Source organism: Struthio camelus, chromosome 1 (assembly GCF_040807025.1).
Source record: "Struthio camelus isolate bStrCam1 chromosome 1, bStrCam1.hap1, whole genome shotgun sequence".
Classification (NCBI taxonomy): domain Eukaryota; kingdom Metazoa; phylum Chordata; class Aves; order Struthioniformes; family Struthionidae; genus Struthio; species Struthio camelus.
In genome coordinates, this window is record NC_090942.1 from 33003627 (window position 1) to 33016641 (window position 13015).

The 13015-nt window shown below is 36.3% G+C and overlaps 1 protein-coding gene across 31 annotated transcripts in view; it reads left to right on the plus strand.

Moving 5' to 3' along the window:
• NRCAM (neuronal cell adhesion molecule) overlaps positions 1-13015 on the plus strand; it is a 155331-nt gene that overhangs the window by 43438 nt on the left and 98878 nt on the right. For 25 of the 31 annotated variants that reach the window (XM_068933298.1, XM_068933439.1, XM_068933318.1 and 22 more), the window contains exon 2: positions 12109-12196. The exons of 1 other annotated variant lie outside the window; for it this stretch is intronic. The gene's annotated coding sequence lies outside the window, so the exon portion shown is untranslated. Of the gene's footprint in view, positions 1-7258; positions 7459-12108; positions 12197-13015 lie in introns of those variants that run through there. 5 more of the 31 variants (XM_068933430.1, XM_068933310.1, XM_068933363.1 and 2 more) reach the window with 4 other exon arrangements.

Below are 13015 nucleotides of genomic sequence, written 5' to 3' on the forward strand. Positions count from 1 at the left end.
GCCAAGAGAGGTTGTGGAATCTTCATCCTTAGAGATAGTCAAAACCGGACTGGACATAGTCCTGGGCAACCCAGCTTGAGCAGGAAGGTTGGACCGGATGATCTCCAGAGGTCCCTTCCAACCCCACTGTTACAGGATCTGTTATCTCTACGGAAAATCCATATACATCATGTTGGAGCATCTTTGGACAGTGGGAGCAAAGGGCTGGAGAAGAGTCTTTTATTACTTTAAAATGTGCCCCAGCTTTTATCTACAGGAGGTGGATAGTATCTGCACTGTTTCTCTATAAACAGTAGCACTTAAAATAGTATGTTAAGATTCATTGAGCAGACATAGCCCTGCTCTATGTAAAGGAGAAAGCACTACCATTACAGTCTTCGGTTGTCTTTTTAATAAAAATCATAGTTGTGCTACTGCTTTGGGGAGCCCAGTCCTATTGTGTCTTAGGCATGCTCTATGTGCACCTATTGAAAACAGCCCTTTTAAGCAGATATAGGTGGATAAATTTAGTCTCAAGTTGTCAGTCAAAATGTAGGCATGACTGAAGCAGAGAGCTGCTAAATATTTTCAAATAGTGACAGGAAGAACAGTAGATAGCTAGAGAACCTTCAAGTCAAATATGAGACACCAATGAATTTGGTGCTTCTAGGTTTGATGACAGATGAGTTTGGACAGGGGAACAGCAGAAGTAGTTAGGCTCAGTTCTAGCCAGGTCCGTCTTTGGGCAGTTCACTTTTTCAGCCTTAGGTGCTAATATATGCATCAGAGGCAGAAGCTCAAAAAATACACTCCTTTCTAAGAAAAAGAAAACTCTTGGACAGCTCGAGCATCCCAAAAATATTTCTTCACCAGAAACAAGTTTTGTGTTTTTCCTTCCCCTTGAGAAGGATTGAAAAATACATACCCCAGCTGTTTTTTTTTCCCCCCCCCCTCCTCTGGAATCAAGATTCAACCTCAGTTTGTAGCTGTCCTCTCCCTCCTTTTCTCCTCTGCCCTTTCTTCCTCAGACTTGAGTCAGTTCCTCTTTTTTTATGTATTCAGTATGGATTCACTTGGGTCATGCACTAGGTGTTTGGGAGGTTTTTAGGTTCAGTACCTTTTCCCCTTGTTAGCTACAGGCAGTTGAGCATCAGTAAATCTGCTTTGTTGCTGAAGCTGCAGTTGGTAGTGCAGCTGCTGATAGATCTCCTCACCCTGGGGACAGGAGGCATGCATTTATCTCCACTTACGCTATGTTTTTGTGCCCCATACATTGGAACTACCTTAGACATACTGAGGTCAAAACTATTCATTACACACAAAGAGAAAGGGAAAAACATTTCTCCATTTATGAAAAAGGATAGAGGACAGTACTAGAGAAGATCTTAGTATAATTGAACTTAATGCTGTGAATCTTATTAGATAACATCTTCATCAGAAAGTAATATGAAAGCGGAAAAGAAAACCTTCTTATTTGAGTCTACAGCAACACTAAGCTGTTTGACTATAGGTGATGAAATAAGGAGGCTAATAAACCTTGAATTGTTTGAAGAGGGCTTTTCTCAGTCTGCCATGCTGAACTCACTTCTGGGAAATTTCGCTCTCCTTGATGACTTCTGTGTGTGATAAACAGTGTAAGCACCTTATGTGTGAAAACAAAGTCTGTGCCTGTAAAAAGGATTCGGTGGAATCAGGCCGGTGAGAGTCTGCATCCACAAAACCTTCTGTAAGTGATTTTCTGCAGCTGGCAAATAGCCAGCTTTGGCTGTCACAATGAACATTAAGAAAATGTAGAAAGGAGAGAAGGGAATCTAAGAGTAATCAGGAAATTATTATGAAATTTTTGAAACGAAAAAAGCAGGTTATTTGGATCTAATTTTCCTAGTGTCAGGATGCTTGAAAGAGGCAGAATCTTCCCCACTCGGGTTCAAGAATTGTAAAGTAATTGTAAACTAACTCTGGGAAATGCCTTTTATTTTGGAATAATCCCTGTAAGTTATGCAGATAGATTTTTATGCTCTTAGAAATTGTTGGAAAATGGAGTAAAAATAGTGTTCTCCTTTTTTCACTTAAAATCACTTAACCTATTTTGCTTATTATAATCTACTGGTAATTATTATAAGGAATAACTGGCTAAGGCTGCCATAATATGCCTATGTATGTTTACAGAAAAAAAACACAGAGAAAATTTTTACTTAGTGATGGCACTGGACTTAATTCAGGCAGGTCCATGAAGTTTCAGTTGTAACAGCTAAAACCAGTAGAAGTCCTTATAATGACATTTAAAATAATTTTGTTACTGACAGTGGCATCTTCTTTTCCACATCTCTTTTTAGACTGTAAAACTATATCTACAAGCTTGTCGTTCTGTATCAGTACTATTTATCTACATAAGAGAAAAAACACATTTTTTCTTATTTATGAAATATTTTAGCATATCTAATGCCCATATCTCCTACATACTTCCTACTACTAAATTTTTTCTTACAACTTTTTAAATTTTCATATAAAAAATCAGTCTTGTAGTTTCTTGTTAATCTAGATAGAACATTGTGGAAAAGAAAACATATTTTGCTCTATCACATTCACCAGAGGATCCTAATTTTCATAATATTCATTTGAGAATAGCCCTTAACTTCACTCTTCAAAATTCACCTCCCAATCCAAATATTTGGAATGAAGGATATACAGATGACTGCATTCTCTTATATGTCTTCATATGCCTGTGAAGCTATATTGTCCTGCCAAAACTATTTCTTCAGTCTTTATTCAGCATTATTGTTTGATGTTAAATGGTCTATATCTACTGCTTTTTTCCTTCTTGGAATGTTTTAGAAAGGCCTTGGTGGGTCCACCTGCCTGTGTTTTAGCATTTTGGGATCTATTGCAGAACTGAGTCTCTTGCAGTTCCAGAAAGCTCTTACTTGCTACTTCTTACTGTCTTGACTGCTTCCAACAAAGTTAGTTCTCCTAGGATGTGCTGGAAAGGTTAGAAAGGATGGGTAATTACCTGAGATAAGTCAGCACAACCAAATGCTGACAGAAGGCATACAAAGTACTTGAAGCACTCAGTTGTTGAAATGTTGATAAAAGGTGCTTAGTGAATACTTGTTCATACACAATTCCATATAGGAACAAGCTGAAGTATGCACATGTGACTTAGTATTTCGTAGTATATTTCTTAGAAATCTTCAGCTAATTTAGTGATTAACCATTACCATGTATTTTTAATTGCTAACTTTAGCCTCTAGACTTTTATTCAGTACTGAAGAATTAGACTCCTTAAAACACAGAGTATATCATGCATATGTTGCCCAGATCAGCCTTGTACATGCCTTTTTCTCCCTTTTCTCTCCCCCCGCCGCCTGCCCTGGTTATGTATTGTATTAGCACAGTGTCACTTTTAATTGAAACAGTAGACCGCTCGCATATGCTATATCACTGAATATTGCTTTCACAGATTACTACAGCAAGGGAGGCATTACACGTTTTTGAACGTCACCTGTACTTTAAAGTCTTTTCAAACTCTTTTAATCCTAAAGGCATTTTTCATAAAGAAACTGCAGACAGAATGTATTTTATGGTTTTATGCACAGAATTATGATCGTAGAACTTTACTAGAAATCTAAGGTAAATTGAACACTGAGAAATGAAAAAAATCTAGACTTCAGTTTGCGTATGAAAAAACGTGAAACATAATAATAGCTAATCATGAAATTTAGGACTCTATCAATACGCATACAGAGAACAAGGCTGAATCAAGACTCTGCATTTTATACATTTCGACCTAGGAAATTGAAATCTTTTCCCTCCTGCTCTTCAGAGAAAGAAAGAAAGAATAATAATGAAAAAACCCCCAGCCACCTATTTAGCATACCTACACTTGGTCCTTGTATGGTCATTAAAATTAAATATAGTCTTTGTGCCCTCCGGGTGGACATGCTAGGAGACTTTATGGAGATGATGATACCCCCAAGCATGCCTTTTAATACCTCACTCTTTACTGTAAAAAGTGTAATACCTACATGTCTTCAGCTTTAATCATTAGGTATACAGAATCTTTTAAAACAGTCAGTGTCCAAAATAACAGATGACAGTAACAGCAATATATTTCATTATAGTGCCATGATTCTTCTGTTTTACACAATTATTTTATGTTAGCTGCACTGACCTAACCACACAAGCATCTTTTATCTTGGATTTATCTTAGGTTTATCTTTGCTAGGTTTGTACCCAATCCCTGGATACTTCTGAATGACCCTCCCCTTGCAGTTACACATTTTTGTCCTGTTTGGCATAACTGTATTCTCAGAGGTCAGCACCTGGCATTAAATTCTGGTTAACGATTGAACTACTTGAATATCTCAGCTGAGTATTACACTAGCTAAATTTTGGTGGGGGGTGACTTTGACCTTAGAAAACATAAATAATTTGTGGCTTTTTCTGAGTATTGCCATCAGTCTAGAAAAAAATTGGGGACATTTGAGGAGGAAAACCAAAAAATCAAGAAAAAAGAGTTGGGTGTGAAATCAGTATCATCAGGCAATTGCTTGGTTTTTTTCAGAATCTGATTTTCATCTTTTTTAATGGCAAGTCTCAAAGTAAGGAGTGACTTACCTGTGTAGTGTATGTGCACATCACAGTTATGTTCAGTACACAGTTTCTCACAAAGAAAACAGCTTCTGATGCTGACTTCATCCACAGTCCAAATGGAATTTTGAAGTTAACTGTTAATTATTTTTTAGATACCAAAAAGATCTTTTGTTCTATGAGCTGTGTGAAATAGTTGTATTACATGTGTTTTACATAGCTGTAGTCATTCCTATTTTACTTCGCATAAGTTAATATAATTACATTAAGTACACATTAAAAGCAGTATAAGGAAGCTACATGTTAGCAAAATATTTTACTTCTGATTTTTCCCTATCACCATCTTTGAAAATTTAAGAACTCTGGAGCCTGTTGGCACTAAAGTTTGGTATAACATTTTTATATTGTTGTCACTTATTTTTAGACTGAAATATGGCTAACCATGTTTCTTTGGTTACATATAGTCAATATAGTAAAGGGGCTGTATGACCTTTTTTTTTTTTTAATGAAGAAGAGAAATTAGGGCAGGGTATTTAAGTCCATTTAATAAGCTGCATTTTAGAACTAGCTTAAATAGTTTAATAGATTAAAAAAGGAGTTTTGTTAATATATAAATTATGCAATAAGACATTCCTAGTGGTTATATTTGTTTAAAAGCTTCCTGAGGCTAAGATGGTAATAAGATGTAAAACTGGATGCAAGAGATAATATTATGATTATCAGAAAATACGTGTATCTCACTGAACATTTTCAGAAGCAGACACGGTTATTTTTGTTGAAGAAAAAATAGCTGCTATCACTGAAAACCTTCTCAGAATGAAAATGTATTGCAAGGTAAGAGAATCAGTTTGAAGGGTTCTTTTGCAACTCTCCGTCACAAAGAATCTGTTTTATTATGATAGCTGCCGTCCTGACGGTCAAGTGACAGATTTTGTTATGGGTTTTGAGCTGTCCATTAAATACAGCACCTCCATTTCTTTAATGTTTTTAGTAGCCCACTGCGTAGCTACTATTTGAAAAGCACGAGTCACAGTGGGAAGCTGAAAGGGAATGGGCCTCCAGAAACATTTAGTGTTTAATAGGTCCACAGCTGTAGTGAAGCAGTGTGCAGAAATAATTCTGATTAAGCTTGGTCAATCAGGCTACAAAATCAGACCCATCCCTTCTTCTTTCAGCTCTAAAATTCAGAGAACAATCTCCTCTTAAACCCAGTTAAAAAAAAAAAATCTGTTCAATCTGTTATATTTTGACTAATTTCTTAATTTTCTGTGCTGTCAAAAGCACAGGGAAACAAATATTTAAGACACTGCATTGGCAAGGAAGATTGTCTTGTTTGTTTGGTACTTCATTTTAGAAGGAATGTTTGAAGCTAAGCAAATAGCAATTTTGAAAATTGAGCTTTTGCAAGAATTAAATGGCAGTAAGTATGAATAATAGATTAATAATGTACCATGTTTGTGGTGCAGTAAGTAGCTAATTGTTTACTTTTCATGTCAGCTGGTGTCATTAAAATATACAGTTGTAAATGTCAATTAAAAAGGAATAACTTTGAATGGCAGAGGTTTTGCCCAATCAACACTATATTATTTGACGATAAATCTTCAAGTCAAAAACAAATTGCCTGTAATTGTAGTTTCTATTTTTCTAAGGTTCTACTATTCTTAGCTAAGTTAGTTACAGCTTTAGAAGCAAGATATATATGTCAAGTGGGAGCTCAATTAAGATGCTCTGGTTCTGTTTCGTTATGTTGAAGAGGTCAGGTGGTTGCAGTCATTGCCGAACCTCATTGGCAGTCTGCTTTGAAGTAGATTCTTATGTGTAGATTGTGCTTTTGTGAAGAACAGCAGTATTCTAAATAAGCCTTGAAAACAGAATAGGCTTCAAAGGAGCAGATGAAGTTATTGTTCTGAACTAATGCTGTTGCTAATAAATGCTGACAGAATACTTAGATTGCTATCTATAAAAAGCAGCAAACCCCTTAAAATTAGAAACATTTTAACTGAACTTAAATCTTGCTTTATGGCAGAACAGAAATGTAAGGTTTAGAATAGGGTTTCTTTCTTAAAAAGCTACTGTCTGCACCAGTGTTGCTTCAAGATAGTTATTTGGAAAATGAAAGTTCATGTGCAGTGAGAAATTGGTGGCCTTAATACTGTGGGCAAGCACATTCAGCTCTTCTAAAATGTTTTCATTTATTTCTCAGTATGGATACATTTGCTTGCTTGAACTGGAATTTCACCTGTCAGAATAAATAGCGGCTTTTGCAATAATCAGCCTCTCAGGCACTACTGATGGTGAGCTGAGTGCTACACCATTGGCAATTCATCAAGTAGCACGTAAAGGAAAAAAATTAAACGAGATTTCTAAGTTAAAAAAGAGGTAAGCTATGGGCAGTTGTTCGGGGGGAAATTCTGGATAAGGAAATATCTGGATAAAAATCTTTGTTATTTGACTGGCTGTGTTATTTAAGCGCTGTGTATAATAAGGAGGAATCAGAGTTTTTTTTTTTCCCTTGGCTTCTTCTATCTAAGAAAAGAAAATTACTCTTAGCAACAAACAAGCAGGGAAAAGAGCATAATGCAGTGAGCATCGTTTTACTAAAATATTCGTGCAGCTAAGCAGATTTAGCTCTGCTTTTAAATAAATACAGGGAAATGTTTAACCCCTATTGTATTGCCACAAAGCCTGTGCTGATCACACAGAAGCTTGGGAGGTCCAAGGACAAAGGGATTGGCTGCTGGAAACAGCTCTTTTTTGTACATGCTTCTGCACATAGTCCAACAACAGCAGAATTTTGTCAAGATTACAACGTGAAGGAGGGAATATTACCAATTCTTATCTCTCTCTAATAAGAAAATGGGAAGAGGACGGAATAGCTGCATGCACAAGGTAATAGCCCGTTTCTCTTTTCTCGTCTGTTTTTGATGGTCATTTAAATAGTTACAATTTGTGTGTCTTAGTATCAGTTAGTTTGGTTTATTTGAAGGGAGGAAACAAGAATATGGAGTTTACACCTCTGGAAATGGAGTTTATACCTCTGCAAGGGGGAATAAACCTCTTCTGTGCAACTTACTGAAACATGTGACTTTGGTTAATAGTCTAGGAATTAAAATCAATGCAGCTATAATTCAATTGGTATCTGGGGAGGAAGGCCATGACTTTGCAATGTATTAAAGATAAATGAAATTCAATTTCCGTTTTGATTATTATAATACATTGGACTAATTTGTGAAAAATTAACTCATTGTTTTAAAGGATATGAATATAATCTAGGTTAGACTACATACCTTAATAAATGTATTTGTGAGGGTGTATATATGAGAAATGGAAAACTGAACAATTACTTTTGGTGTACTTCAGAATATTTTTTCTATTACTACTTTGTCAGAATCATCTGAGGTTGGCAACCACCATAAATAAGATAGATAGGACAGAAAGATGGATTACTGGCCTCAACCAACAGGATAGTTTCTCCTTTTCAGAGGGCTACTCATCAGTCCTTAATTTTGAAAGAAGAAACGACATGAGAATGAGTAGTGGAGCTCTGTAATACTGAATAGCGTAAACCTGTGCTTAAGCATACTTAAATAAATTTTAAATATCACAAAGCAAACATTTTTATCAGTTCCCCGTGAAATTTTTTTGCATTAACTTTCTGTGGCATTGTAAAATAAAAGGAAATGCTGAATTTATATGTGTATATGTAATTCATTTTAAGAGAAAGCTGCGTATTACTTTTTTCTACTACTTTTAAGGTTTATATTAAGACCATTAAAATGTCTTAATTTTTAATGAGTATATTGAATACGTTTTATCTAAAACCATGTGGCCAATCTGATTATAAAATGTAGATAGAATTTTTATGTTTTGAATTTTTTATGTTGGAACTTTTTGCATAACTTTATATTAGCATATTTGCTCTTTTCATTTTAAATTGTGCTCCCCTAAGTCTATCAACACTTAATATATGTTAGCATAAGTGTTTTAAAAGCAACAATGCAAGGTAAATTGTAGCTTTTTCACAAATTTTTAAACAAATCAGTACATAGTAATTAATAAGCATAATGCTCTGGTGCAGAAAAGTAAAAAGTGTATATTACCCATCCAATACATCCATTACCCATACAATGTTCTAGTAGCTAGACTCATAAGAAGACAATCAGAAATTACTTAAGCCCAAATATGTGTAATACATTATAAAATATGTTTTATCTAGTCTTTAGGCTTTCTTATAAAACAAGTTAGTTTTGGATATGTTTTTAAACCTTCCCCTCCGCTCTTGATCTTTTTTTTTTTTTTTTTTTTGATTCATACTGTCTCATATACTCATAATTGTTCTGTAAGGATGGAAATGCTCCTCTTAATTTAAATAACGAACATCTAGTTATTAACTAACAGGTTTGGACATGAGGGGTGTCCTGGCCCCAGTAAAATAAGTGGAACTTTTCCTGTTGACTTCAATAGGATGATGTCACCAAGTCATTCAGAGTACTGTCTGCGTGTGAATAACAATTCCAAGTTTTATGTTTACTGTCAAAGAGCAAAAAATGTCATACAGTATATTTGTAAACTGAGATTGCTTCTTTACTTCCTCATATATCTGAGTTGCTTTTTGGACGTTCAAGCACTCTTGTGTATATGTTTTACAGAACAACTCCTGGGCGTGATTTCACTGAAGTTTCAAGCTTTTGTTAAGCTCCCTCCTAAGAGACTATCAGAGAAAATAACCTCACAGAAAAAGAATCTGGTCATGGACTGTAAATAAGTTAAAGCAGCAGATGTCAAGAGCAACTATAGCAAATATTTATTTTTGGAGCAGAATGAATGTAGTCCAGACATCCAAAAAGACTAATATTCTGACCATTTCACACACGGAAGTTCAAAACAGTTTAACAGTTGCTCGGGTGCAGTTTCTTTTCTCTCAATAAAATGTTAAAATTGTAATTCATTAAAATACATCCCAAGCCATGTATATTTAGTTCAAAAGTATAAAGGGAACTAACTGCTTTTTTATCCCCTTCCTCCCCCTTCTTTAAAATGAGTCTTTGAACTCGCTGGCAAAAATTCTCCACAGTGTTAACAAAGGTCTGTGGACCTGCAAAGCTGTGTTTTTTGCTGTGAAATCTTATGCACAAACCACTCCTGGGTTTAAGACCATGCCTAACTTTTATACATAGCCCTGGAGGTTACAGCTGTTCTTTACTGTTAGTAAAAGCAAAACAGGGACAAATCTCTGTTGTCAAGGAAGGCTAACTGGCAAGGACTGGTCTATCTCCACATTTCAAACTGTTTTAGAAAACTGGTCTCTTCCAAAACAGACTGGCCAAAATACACCCTGCATTATCTGAGTTTCTTCTAGGTACTGTGGTGTCCCTGCTGCGCTAAGATACAGCTATTTAGTGCTTTTAATTCAGAGTGAAATAGCAAAAGCTGTGTTGCAGCCCACCAAAGTGAGGATTTTGCAGCATAATTCAGTGAGTGTGCAGTGTGCCCAGGGGTATCGCATGCCAGTCCGTGGAGTGTTTGAGGGTGCAACGTCCTGTTGGGTGGGCCTGTAGGGCTCTCTAGGATGAAGGATCCAAATTTATGCTGTCTTATTAAAATACTGCCCTTTGGGAGTGGCCCCTGGGGTGGGACATGCCGTAAAATATGCTCTGCTTTTATCTCGGAGTTGGTGGTCCAAAACAGAGGCAGGAAGCAGCATGAGTGGCAGGGTAGATATATCCATTATCTTCATGTAACAGTAAGACTATGCATGATTATTGTCATACTGTAGTGTTTCGGTCATCCAGGAATTTCATGCTATAGCAGTTCTAAGTGCAAGTGCAGAGCTAACTTTGGCTAATCGAGGTCGTTTCTGTTCGCTAGCGGCTGGTCCAGCTGAAAATGTAGATGGGGATGGGGAAGGATTTGAGTGCCTGAGTAAAGATGAAGACAATCCCATGGATTACCCAAGCCAGTGAAATAAATGATATATGCCAAGCTTACACAGTTAAAAGACAACATATTCTTTCTAGTGCTTTGTTATGTAAGACCAACAAGTTGATTTGAAAGAGCGTGTTAGAGTCGTTTATGAGCAAAGTGCTCTTTGCTACTGGAGGAAACAGTTACAAGAGAGTTCTGGTCAACACTTAAGGTTGTGCCAGGTAACAGAACATTTTCACAGTAAAAATCCTTTTTAAAATTTTCTGAAAGAAATTGTATGATGACCACTTATCAGATTGGCAGGAAACTAAACTAATCTTAATGAATCACTAATGTAAGGTGAGATTTTGCATTCTCTCCTGCTTTGCTTTATACTGTGGTGCTAAGCAGCCATAAAAGTGAACAATAAACTTCAATTACTTTTTTAAAGATAAAACTGATATTTTAATGTGCAGCATATAAAGTAATTGGTGGCTTAACTGACACTAATCTGTTGCTTTTAGCCCTTCACTCCACCAGCAGTTCACTGAAATAAGGGCTGCTTGTAGTGGCAAGCATAGCTGAGTTTGCATATGAGCACGTGTACTGTGAAGTAAATGACTGCACTGGGAATTCTGGGAATTAGAACTTTTTGGAGGCTCGCTTTCAAAATTTGTGACCTTACTTGAACCTTCCTCACTTGAAAGTTCAACTCCACACATACTTAAATATGGAAAAATAAGCAGCAAAATAGGCTCCTTCTCAATAAAACCTCAATCTATTTAAAATAGCGCTTAACATAACAAATGGTAGGAGGAGAGAGAGGAACCAAATGAAGAATTCTTTTGAGTAGTGGAACAAGGTAGCAGTTGATTTCCAAACAAAACTTGTCCTGCTGATTCCTCGTTGTTTGTGTTTTTAATTTGGGGGATTTGGCTGTGTGGAGGGGGTTATTCTCTTCCTCTCCTCGACTAAAGTTTAGGATAGTCATCTGGAAGGTGGGAGATCAGGCAGCTTCAAATCAACCATAAGCCCAGATCTCTCACTTTTTTGTGAAATGCTGTGACCACAAGCTTTTCATGTGGTAGAAGCTTGCTGCCATCACTGCTATGCCCTCTTCCAGAAGATGTCTTTTCAGAAGCCTGTGCAGGCTGTAGGCACCTGGTTCCCAAAAAGCACTGTAGCCTTTGGTCCTGAGGAGACAGAGGCAAGCAGTGGGCTTTCAGTTAGGTTCCTGAACTTTAAAAAGGTGGTGCTGGATTTCCTGTGGGCTTGGTCAAGATGACTCTCTGAAGCTTACGGAAACACTGATTGTTTTTCATTTGATAGTATGGAAAACCTGGATATCTGTATGGGTTGGTCTAGTTTAATCTGATGGGACTAGTTATATCATTTTGGGGTGCTAAATGTAGGTAATTTTGAAACTTAGGAAATTTGGTTTTGTTTCTAATGTTTCTTATTTTTCCTTCAGCTCCACATTCCTGGTAAAACACCATACCACTTAACTTTACTTAAGCTACACTGAATTTAATATTGCAGCTATATCAAGACATATCTGATGTATTTGTTATAATTTAATAGTGAATGTAATTACTATCCTATATAAATATTTCAGGTTATATATTATTTTTTCAGGCCAGGCAGTAACATAAAGACCTGAGATACAGAGGATAAGAAAGAAAGGAAAGACAGACCGTCTTGCTCTGAAGTTATTTGTACAAAGGTAAGATAATTATCTGCTGCTGAATTTAAACATCCCATGATGTTTATCATGAGGAAAAATGATTTTTTTTTTCTATGAGGAAAAAAAGCTACTGGTTTTACGTTTACATACTATCAGGAGAGTCATATAATATATTCTGCGTTTAGCTGCATTTCCATGTTTGTCTGGGTGAAGTGTTTGTGATTAGTATAAATTTTAAAATGTCATCTCAACTTCTAGCTGAAGGGCTCAAATCAAATATATTACCTGGAAAAGCAGCTAAAAGTATTTCATAGCTTCCTATATTTGAATGTAAGCTTAATCATCTCTGATGTTCACAGCTGGAGAGAACAGGTGTCAGGACAAGTCAGACACTAAACAAGTGAGTCTCTGCAAAACAGAAGCTGGACAGATCTTGGGATATTTTGTACCGAAAAAGTTTTTTCCTCTAGCATAGATCACAGTTTTGGTGATGGATGCATTATGAATTCTTCAGTTCCATGGTTTAGATCCTAAGGTTAAAGTGCCTGTTTTGAAAGTTTTGAAGTAAGCTTTGATTATTCATTTTTTAATCTTTTCCCTCCTCCACCTCACTTTTGTATTTGAATAGGATAAATCTTTCAACATAAGAACAGCAGTAGCATTACTTGAAGTCAGTAGTAGCTGCTGAATAGTCATCTGTGTTTTAATATTTGACTTTTCTGAAAGAAAAGTTTTATTTTGGGGTCCTGAATGCGGTAGTGTGCAGTATTGTGTACAGTCTACTGGAACAGACCTTTCTTATAGTGCGTAGGCGTGGACGGCTGCACAGTGTTTTATCACTCGTTTATGTGTGCAAGC